The following is a 12,038-nucleotide window of genomic DNA, read 5'->3' as shown; positions in this document are numbered from 1 at the left end:
ATATATTTTATATATATAAAGACAATCACGTGCTAATGGTGCATAAAATGATTGGCAAACTAAAGAGGGAATGGTTCAACTGATGGAGACAAAAGCTGGGCCGAATCAACAACTAAAACTGATGAAACTGATCCACCAAAAACTGAAATTAACAAATCTGATGAAAAAAAACCTGTTCAAAGTGGCTTTGAATATCTAAGTTCTACTGTGAGGTATTGTTTAGAATTATAAACAGCAAGCCACAAAACTAATTGCTCTTCGGTTTTGATAAAAAAGAAACAGAAAAGAAAGAACAAAAGCCGCTGTAAGTGGCATTGGGTTATATAAAAATTCCAACACTGTAACATTGTCTAAAGATTGTTTACTCTGTAGTGTTAAATCAATGAAGCGTATCATGCCTTACATTTGATTAATAAATATTTTGGATATTTTTGATATCTGGTGTTATCGTCAATGATACAGCAACACACAAAAGATATTTTCACAAAGAGACCCTTATGTCAACGCACTGCCTTGATCATGATCATAATTTAACAAATATCCTTTGTAGATGACACCAGAAAGAGGTTTTCAACATATACGTGAATTTAATATTTGTGTTCAAACATCTTCATAGTAATAAAATATAGAATATACCTTTAGCTCACCCGGCCATCTGAGCTATTGTCATCACTTAGCGTCCGTCGTCTTTTTGTTTTAAACTTTTTCAAATTTATTTTCCCCCGAAACCTATTAAACTTATCCAAAATCATCCTTATGATATAAAGTACTATTTCTTCAACTATCCATCCAAAGTGGTAAGTAAGGTTGATGAGGGACACAAAATTGCAATGCAAGTAGTTGTACATTATCTTAAAAACATAGGGAAAATCTGACAGGGACAGAAATGCTCAGAATATCAAGATTTTCCTAATTCTACCAAATTGATGATATGACTTCTTATAAGAGTTGTTTTCCCTAAGTGACGTTTTCGACCATCTACACGTTTTTATTGCAATTTTCTTGAAAAGTGAAATAGAGAGATAAATCTTAAATAGCGTATTGACCAGCAAATTAAGATCTACAGAAAAGTCGATGTAACTGAAATAGTCAATTCAAAATTTGTTAAGGAATTGTTCTTGAATTACGCCAATCCTGTCGACACACCGGTTTCGCTCCCTTTGGAAGTCATGCGATTTACTCAGTTTTCTTTACATTGATTATCTTTTAATGGATTTATGAGATTTTAACTTCGATAAACTACTGTTGCCTCTTATTTTTAAATAATTTTGGCGTTGTTTTTTTCTCAATTATCTGTAAACTATAAGAGATAGAGATAGACTGTTAATACGAAATGCAAAATGAGATCTACATTCATGTCGATAGCGAGTCAAATGATTGTTATATTCAATCGACTCCTGATAAAAGTCATTGCCCTTAAATGAATGTGTAACCATGTTTGCGTTTTTGGTTGTTTTCTTGACAATTTTTATATCCCCACTTTAAAAAAGTTATCCCTACTTTAAAAAAGTGGGGGTATACTGTTTTACCTCTGTCCGTCCATCCATCCGTCCGTCAGTCCGTCCATCCGTCCGTCCGTCCCATGAATATTTTTAGTCGCATCTTTCTCAGGAACTACATCATAACGATTTCTGAAATTTGTTTTCAGGGTTTATATAGGTCAGCTATTCCATGTGATGCGTTTTCAGATTCATCACTCAACACCAAATGCATATTTGGGCTGGGGTATCATCAGTTCGCAGTTTCCCTTTTTTTTTCTTCGATTTTTATTCCAATAAACACGCTGATTGCCAAAAATGGAACATTAACCAAAACTACTTACTCTTAAAAGGTAGGTGTTTTTGTGTTTGATATATATATACATATATATTTAATAATTTTCCTTATTTGATTTAAAAAAATTTGTCCATAGTCCAATTTGTACTGTTAAAATTTTCGTCAAATAAAGTTTCGTTTGATATAACTTTTCACTCAATTTTGCCTTAATAATTTCAAAATATAATATAAATTTCTAATTTCAGCGACAGGTACCGAGTTTTCATCGATTTCTTCAGCATGTCGACATACCTAATTACTCTAAACACTGCTTAAAAATAATGAAAAATATTTCAATATCATTATTTATCAAATGTTTAGGATTGTTTAATATGTGAAATGATAATTATCATGCTTTATAACGGAAGATTTTTGGTGGACTTGCGATAAGTGTGCGTACTTATTATCATTACAATAACAATGGTTTGTTATGAGAAAGAAAAGTCCTGTATCTTTTAAATATTTATGAACATTAAAAAAATAGCAGTGTTTGTTTCAGTGGTTACTGGTACTGTAATATTTTGACTATTTCGCAAATTCTATTAATAAGTTTCAGTTATAGGTGGCAAAAAATCGTCCGGTGCCTGATTATTCCCAATTCTATAAAATGATGTTAACTTCATCACCTCCTTTCTTGTTTTTAATTTCTCATTAAGTCTAAATATAAATCGAATTAATACTAGCATATGATGAGGTCCTGTGGTTATTTGCGCTGCTTCAAGTTCGACCTATTACAATCTTTCAAAATCCATTTGCCCACAACTAACCCAAAGTTTACAGGCTTATTCCAGTATATACATAATAAGCGTTATGTATTTTTTTTTCAAGATAATTCCTTTTAAGTATATAGTTTAGTTTCTTAAATACATTCAGTTGTTTCGAAACTGTCTTTATTAATTTATCAATAGGTGTGGTCCACCCACAGTGGCTACTAAACACAGCTCCCAATTCTTATAGTTATTTACTAAACGAATCATTTACAATCAGTACACTTGATAATAAAGACCATAATATCACTTTTATTTGGTTTAATTTAATCATCCATCTGTTCGACCATTCCTTCAAATGAGTACAATCAGAGTTAACCATGTTCTGAAAAAAAAATCGTTTGACGCTTCATGACCTTGATTTGATATAACCAAATAATCACATAAAGCCTTTAAATCATCTGTGATATCGTTTATGAATATAACAAATAGTACAATCCAGAAATAGATCCCTGAGGCATATCTGCTTTCAATTTACCAGCATAAGATAACGCATCTTTACTTTCACTTCATTAATACCATAAGAAAGGTAACTCCCTATCCAACTTAAGAGGTCACCCTTAAGCTTAATAAAATACTTATCAAGTCCTGTTTCCTGTTAATCCATGTACTAATCTTTTCAATTCATGCACGCTATATAATATATCAGAATGTTTGTTTTACATACATGCATGTACATATAGGGCTAAGCACTAATTTTTATTATGTTCAGTTCTTTCAGACCAGCATAATTACTTTCAAACCAATTACTGTATGGCTATACTGAATCAGACTATCAAAGAATCATACATCTTTTGATCCTATCAGCAGAGATCAATGCTCATTCTGACTGACTTAAATTAGTTTAATCATTTATACAAATATGTGGTTAAATCTCAGAAAAATCATTGCATGAACAATACAAGATATAAATGTAACTATGCAATTGCATTTGCTGCTGTACCTTGCACTATATTGGAAAAGTCACTATTTTAATACTTATCACGCTGCAAGAATTTAATCTTAACTATTTAAATGCTAATTATAATTAAAAAAAATAATGGATGGAATCATGGGACGAGGGACATTCCCTTAATGTTCGAAAATTGTGTTTTGTAATCCTTTTCTCATATTCTACTGCCCTTTTTTCGGTGTGTACCTCCACCCCCTTTTTGAATGTACTCGGAATCCGCGATTGAAATAAGTTGATATACGAACTCAAGTTAATTACTAGTACCTCGAAGTTTAACTCAAATGAAATTTAAGTCAAAACGCAACTCGAACTTTAATTATTACTTAGGGTCGAGCTAGCATGTTAGAAAATTAGACTCAGCGTGTCAGTCTAGTATAAACTAGGGTTTCATCTTCAAATTACAGTAAAGGGATGGCCATTTGATTTTGCAGGGTCGGTTGGAGTGCATGCAGAATATTTTTCGGGACGGTAAATTTCATTCCAACCTGTTGCTTTTTGAGCTTATTTATTCAAAATTATATTCTGGTGTTGGGCAATATTTTTGCAGTTCTTACCAGACCACAATGTTCGTTTCCACCCCACCACCTTTACTCCCATATTATAAACAAATTCTCGTCCCCGAGCATGTTCCCGTCTTGATATGCATGTTATGATTGCCACCAAAAAATAAGCATCAATTTACCTATTCCTTAATAGTTTGTTTACATTGATGAACACAACCTGAATAATAATCAAAAGTTTTTAGGAAAGCACAACTAAGCATATTCTAATTCATCGGAGAAACTATATATAAGATGTTACCTTTTTCGACATAAAACTGATTAAAAAGGCCCAAATAAGCCTTTTCCTTGGATTTAAAAAACGATTTTCATCCGATTTTCAAGGTTTTTATTGGTTGTACACCTTTGAATTTCTTTCTAGAACCTCTTAATCGAAAAACGATGATTGATAGAAGGCAAAATAAATAGCTGACATTCTCATGAGAATATGAAAGAAAATCGACCATTTGGAAATTGGATTTTAAGGGGCAAATAACAAAAATGTATAGTGGTGCTTTAGAAATAACTTTTAATTATAGTGTTTACCATATCAAACAAATTATAGATGATTGTGAATTGATAATCAACGTCCAGTAGCAATTTTTACAAGCATATCACGACAATAACATTTGTAATTTTTGGGGGAGGGGTGGAAATAATTATTCTGGCATTTTAAAAACTTGAGAAAACAACATTAGAAATGTAGACTTGCCGGAATGCTTCTTTTCGTAATTTTATAGCGTTGTAAAAGCGTTGTACGTTCGAATATTTTTTGAATGAAGCGCTTCCTGCTTCCGTAAACACTTTAACATCAGAATAACATTACAAAAAGAAGTATTCAATCCTTAAAAAGAAAAAGCGCTGTGTCCAGTTGAGTCTGTGGCCCTTGTTATAATTTCATAAAAAAAAAAACATTTTATATAAGCTCATCATAGAAACCATGATTAAAATTTTGTACGCCAGATGCGTATTTCGTTTACAGAAAAATCATAAGTGGCGCTCGATTATAAAAAAGTTAAAAAAAAATGCCAATTAAAGTACGCAGTTGAAGAGCATTGAGGGCACACAATTCCGAAAGGTTGCTAAGGTAATCTATTACTGGGGTAGGAAATCCTAAGTATTCCGAAAAACTCTTATTATTACCATATCAATGATAACTCATGTCAACATAAAAGTGCTGACTACTTGCATGGGCAGTTGAGGGACGGAAACCACCACCAGCAGTGGCATCGACCCAGTGGCTGTCAATAAACTCATCATAAATAACACGATTAAATTGTGTACGCCAGACAAGCGTTATGTCTACAAAAGACTCATCAGTGATGCTCGATTCAAAAAAAAAAAAAGGGGCCCAAAAAAATAAATAAATACGGAATTGAAGAGCAGTGAGGACCCAAAGTATACTTAGGAATCTGATGTTCAGTAGTTGTCGTTTGTTGATGTGGTTCATAAGTGTTTCTCGTTTTTTATATAGATTAGACCGTTAATTTTCCCGTTTGAATGGTTTTACACTAGTAATTTTTGGGGCCCTTTATAGCTCACTGTTTGGTGTGAGCCAAGGCTCCGTGTTGCAGACCGTACTGTGACCTATAATGGTTTACTTTTATGATTTTGGCTTGGAGAGTTGTCTCATTGGCACTCATACCACACCTTCTTATATCTATTTATGTTTTGTATTCTAAAGTACCTCATCCATTAATGTAATACCTTTCCGTGTATCCCCAGACATACAATGCAACGCATATCAACAATTTTTTGCACCTAAAATAGGATATATCGGTTGTACCTAAACAAAATATATCTATTGCACAAAAAAACAGGATATATCTACTTGGACTTTTGTTTTTATATCTCGAAAAAGGTAAGAAATAAACAAAAATAGGTAATATTGCGAGTTTACCTTTTTAGCCGAGACATTTTATTAAACAAACGACATGGAAATCAGTAAAAATAATTTTTCCAAAATGATGACGTTGTTTTACTATATAATGTGATTACTTTTTCAACAACAAAACCAAATCAATACTGGAAATAACACAGCATGTTGTGTAAAATCGTCAAATTTGAGATATCATTTAAGAATTGAATGCTCCTTTTTGTAATTTTATTGGGGTGTAAAATCGTTGACCAAGGGCACATTTTGTATGAAGCACGATCAACGTTTTTACAATATAAAAATAAGAAGATGTGGTATAATTGCCAATGGTACAACTCTCCATCAGACACCAAATGACATAGAAGTTACCAACTATAGAACACCGTACGGCCTTCAACAATGAGCAAAACACATACCGCATTGTCGGCTATAAAATGCCGCGAAATAACAAATGTAAAACAATTCAAATTAGAAAACTAACGGCGTGATTTATGTAAAAAAAACATAACGAAATACAAATATGATAAACAGCAACAAACGACAACCACTGAATTAAAGGATCCTTACTTGGGCCAGGCACATTGCCCTATTACATTACAAAAAGAAGCATTGAATTCTCATAATTACATTATTATGCTACAACTATAAAATTACGAGTTAAAGCCTTTCGTTTGATTTTCTAATCATTGTTTTAACATTTTCATGAAAAACACGTGAAGTCCTAGAAGTTGTATTTCATACGTAAATAAAATATAACTTTGGAATGCCTTTGCCATACAAAATTACGGAATCATCTGAAACTTACAAACAATGTATAATTATGTTATATAATTATCGTATGAAACTTATAATTATGTTATGTAATTATTTTAGAATTGAATGGTTCTTTTTATAATTTTATTGGGGTGTAAAAGCGTTTACCGAAGCAAGGACGAAAAGTTGTTTGGAAAATCTAGCTCTAATCCAGGTCCGATATGCAAAGGCGTCATTACAATGTCCCTGAAATCCCGCATGAATTTAACATGTATTTGTTTGGTCTTCTCTATTATAATCTACAAAAAATATCATAATGATAGTAATCAAACAGAAACTAACAAACCAAAAAGCATAGAAAATAAAAGAATCAATACTATTAAACTAGAGCAAAAAAAAAAAAAAAATAAATAAAAATAAAATAAAAATAAAAACAACCCCATCCTCCCCCCGAAAAAGAAACAGGAAATAAAACTATTAAACAAAATGAATAAATTAAATCAACCATATCTATAAAAAGAAGTAAATATAACATATGTCTTTTAATGTCCTAATGTCTTTCAAAAATGAGGGAAAACAATCTTCTGATTTCTCAGTTGGCAGACACAGATGTCGTCCTTTACCAAAAATCCTCGTTATGATTGTGCTCCCAATTGTTCATATAGTAAACAAAGGAACATAGAAGATATGTTATTTTGATTTTAAGTCTGAACATAGGTGTCTTTTAAAGGTCCGCGTGTTAGATTAACGGAAGTAAATAGTAAGGACATACGTAAACAACTGACATGTCTTCTTAATGTTTGTTAAATACCGTTTTATTTCCAATTTTGAGCGTGATGTTTCGCCTCATTGAAATGAGTAGTCATTGATTGAAAAGAAATTATCTCCAGCTCGCCTTAGACGGAAATAAAATGTCAATTCAAAAATTAAAATTATCGGTAAATATCAAAGAACTCCGCTTATGGCGACATCCGGGGCCGTCTTAACTTTGTTGTAAAGTGTGAGTACTTATTGTAGAATACGTTACGGGTACCTTCGAGATGAATAATAGCAGTAAAAGTGCTAGTTCTTTGCTTTATACTTATTTCCTTGTACTTTGTGAGATTTTGTCGCATGTACACTCTCTCATTTGTTCCCAGAAAACTTAACGACTTACAAATCATTCTGGTGAGTCATAATATAATATAATTGCCTGTAGGAAAACAATGAAATTTGCGATGACCACTGTAAAATTCTATTTAGGTTCCATGCTTGGAATTAATATTTCATGAGATGTACCATCAATACAAGCTAACACATTTGGCATTTCTGACCATTTTCCCATTTTTTGTTGCCAAGACTTAAAATCAATGGGTTGCATGTTTCCCACAAAAACAGCCACTTCGTATTAACAATTGATCCAACTAATGTATTACAAATTCCGAAGATCAGAGAGAGAATAAAGTGGGATACTGTCTGAGCCAATCAAGTGGAAGAAGTACGTCTAGTACATAGCCGATTTCTCAATTTTACATTTCTTTGACCGTGTCGTAATCCCCCAACTCTTGGTTAAATGAACACAAAAAATTCTCCAAAAATCATATGGGCAAGAAATTGATGTACCGTAAACATTCTTCATAATCAGTAAATCTAGGTTCTCATTTTCAAGATGTGATGCTAAAGTTATAAAATGGAAGAGTCAAACGAAGTCTTCTCCGGTAAAAACATATTGAATGGAATGATCAAAAGTAAAAATGCTAAATTTTGTTCATCCAGCAAGTATGGTAACGGTGATGGTGTTTGCATTTTCAAATGCATAAATACCATTGTAATCACAGAAAATAGCCTTTGTCGCTGATTCATCGTTACAAATTTATAGAATTACATTTCAAACTATGAGAGTAAAAAATGATTTTGAACCACGTGGGACTGGCTTGGATTGGCCGATTCTATTTCAGTATTGAAGTTATAGTTATTGAACAATCAAGTCGGCATATGTTACAGTTATTCTGCACGGCTTAGGTGACCCTATTTGACGCGAATGATGTCAGGAGTTCGGGTCAACGGGTGACCGTGCTGTGTAGTATATTTAAACATATACCGATTTGATTGGTTAATTACTGTTTTAACATATGACGTCATTAACTTATTTGAACGTTTTGGAGGGACATATTTTCCAGCAAACATGATTTTATATACAGACGACATTATCAATTCATGCCAAGGGTTCTTTAGAGAGTTCTCTTGTACGAAGAAAAGGGGAAATACGCATTAAAAAGAAGCATAAGGTTGGTTACTTATAGATTATGTACTTTTTATCTTATTTTATAACGGCAGCGTTATTTGGAAAATTAGGTTGTAATATCAGATATTTGATTGTTTCTGTTAAAGTTATTCACAGTTTTTATAAAAATTTAGAGCCAACAATAACTTGTAAAATTATTATCTTTATTGTTAAAAACTGAATAGTGTCCTCATTGTAGATGTCCTTTGGTTATTTTAAGGTTGGTTTGTTGATGTCTCATTGGAGTATACCTCACATCCTTTGTTTATACAGTTTAAATTCCGTTTGGTATATACCGTTTAAAATTAGTTGCTCAAAGGGTTATTGAGAATATATCAAGTGCTTTTTTTCTTATTTCAAATATAGGTGCAGAGTAACGGTGTGCTAAAACTCATTGGGAATAGCAAAACGAAGAAAACGTAAAATTTTCAGCCCCCCTGTTTCCATTATATTTCAGGTGTATTATGCGACCAATTTAGAAGACATGTCGTTTCTAAATGTAGTCGACTGATTTACACTTATTCTTTTTTTCCAGTTTAGGCACATACTTAAAATATCTTATACTCATTAAATTTAGTCCCGTAATAAGCTCTGTGAAGGATTAAATATTGAAAAGGGTCATATTCAATATCATTTAGGACAAAAATAATTAAAATCAAGTTTAAATATGGATTTTTCTAAAACTTTCATTTCTCAGAAATAACAAGATATGTCTAGTTTGATTTTGGGACACTGAGAACTTACTTTGTAGAAACACTTTTTTAAAAGTTCATAGATTTAGGAAGGGCCTTTCTCCCGTTCCTCACACTTTTATAATTTGTTATTTTATATCATATTTCGGAACGATGAAGTTTGTACAAAGTTGTTAATTGTTCAACTATGTCGTAATTGTAAGGCAGGAGTACATTTGATCTGTGTAGTATATCTGAGGTAGTTAATGCACACCTTAGCTGTGCATTATCCCGATTTTAGCACAGTTAGAACACAGAGATGTTGTCTTTGTCATGTGTTAATTGGATATCTATACCACTAAAATAACGAATTTGTTAGCCGGCATGACTTAAAAACAACGAATCAAAGAATTTAACTTTATATATAACTAATATAGGACAACGGTATTGATTAAAGTTGATTAAAAATTACACCATTCCAGACCCTTTTGTTTTCCACATAATTAATTTTACCAATAATTAACAAGTTCCGGGTCGAGTCCAATACTGATACCTATAGTATATTTTAGAGGTATATATGCTACGTATAAGCCCCCTTTCATTAGGAGCACCACCATGAGGAGGACATTTAGCAAACTGAATCGGCCCAGATTTAATGTGAGCATTTACCTAACCAGTTCCCCAGCCTGGCCGTGACGGGACTTACTTCCAGAAAGTTAACCTTCCCAAAACATGAATAAATACAAATTTAAAAATTACGAACACACACATTCACCTGATTCGCTCATCCTCAAAATATAAAAAGTGCAAAATAAAAGTGCAAAATATATACAAAATAAGAGAAAAGGTCACCCCGGATGCCGCACCAATGCCATGACAACGAACGGGAAACCGGTAAAGACATACTTGGATTCCAAACCGTTACCACTAAATGCCCAGCTTTATTCATGGTAGAGGACCTTGAGCCGAAAATCCTACGATAAAGTATCTCGGAAAGAAACTACTGATTCATTAAGGAACAGCTAAAACCCTCAGACATCAAAAAGATTGGTCTGGTAGTTTTCCACATGGAAAATACTAATGGATCCTATCTCACCACATATCTAAGTTTGAAGGCAGAGAAAACTGTATCTTATAATCAGCAAGACTTTATCAGATAACAATACGAATACTAAAAATCCAGGCTAAAAACAAGGCGTAGATACTTCAATTCAGTCACGGACCAGCAGGTGTGTTCTAGTATCACTTAAATTTAAATATTAAAGTCAAATGTGAATATAAAAAAATATATATAATTATTAAGATATTGTTTTGTTAGACTTGCAGTCCCCACACTCAACATAACATCCGAAAATGTTCACAAGGTACATATAAATAAAATTTAGATATAATTCAATTTATCTCGCACCCCCAAAATCGATATGCAGCTACAAGTATACCACGTATTGTATACCACGGACTTCTTATTCTCATTCAATTAACGTAGCGTGTTAAAGATGAAGATTTCAAAAACACATGTCGAATTTTCACTGTCCGAACAAATGCTGATTCTTCAATCTTATAATAAAATCCGGTGCAACTGGACAGTGGTATTGGAAGAGATTAAAAGGGACATCGAAGATCTAGTACAAAGAAGGAGCGTTCCAAAAACTGAAAAGAAGGATGTCAGACCAAGTTAAAAAAAACTGACCAAAAAAGGATCTTGCGGGAAAATGAGGAGCTGGTTGGCCTAGCCGAAGAAATAAAGACTTACGACACTAGATATTCGCAAAACAGCATGCTGCCGTGAAAAGACAAATGGTCAAAAAGATTTGTAAAATTAGTTCTGTCGAACGGATTTGATATAGATATAAATATAGCTCCGTTTATAATTAATTCTAGTTTACAATTTATTTCTAGCCCATTAAATGTCTGTATTGTAAATCGAGCAATCCTTAAAAAGTTTTTAATAAGTTACCCATGCAGTATATTCATTTCCAAAGTGAAAAATTATTTTTATAAATTGGTGATACATATCTTTTTATTTACCCAGTTTACACAAAAGTAAGAAACAAAATTTGTAAGGTGTTAGAAATATGAAAATCTTAATTGAAATTGCCAATACAACTGAAAACCTGTCTTTTTATTTGTGTATATCAAAGCATATACGGTAACACTGAGCTGCTGCCAAGTTTTGCGTTTGGTTATTAATTGATAACATTCTGGCCTATCACAAACAAAAAAAAACATTTTGTAATGTCCAATTTCATTTGCCGAAAGATACAAATACAACAACAATCGTAATGTGCACGTAAACTGACACAGGTGACCGACAATGGAATGTACTATGTAACTACGAAAATAAAATGAATAGATAGAATATTTGTTTAATCCTGTATCGTCGCCTGATTTTCAAAGAGAGG

At 32.5% G+C, this 12,038-nt stretch overlaps 1 pseudogene; it reads right to left on the bottom strand.

Moving 5' to 3' along the window:
* Positions 1-10,585, bottom strand: part of LOC127724141 (tryptophan--tRNA ligase, cytoplasmic-like) — a 30,200-nt pseudogene extending 19,615 nt beyond the window's left edge.
* Between the last annotated feature and the right edge of the window lie 1,453 nt (positions 10,586-12,038).

The sequence above is a fragment of the Mytilus californianus genome, unplaced genomic scaffold, assembly GCF_021869535.1.
Source record: "Mytilus californianus isolate M0D057914Y unplaced genomic scaffold, xbMytCali1.0.p SCAF_1, whole genome shotgun sequence".
NCBI lineage: Eukaryota > Metazoa > Mollusca > Bivalvia > Mytilida > Mytilidae > Mytilus > Mytilus californianus.
Note: the sequence above shows the minus strand (reverse complement) of the source record. Positions and strands in the feature narration are given on the sequence as shown.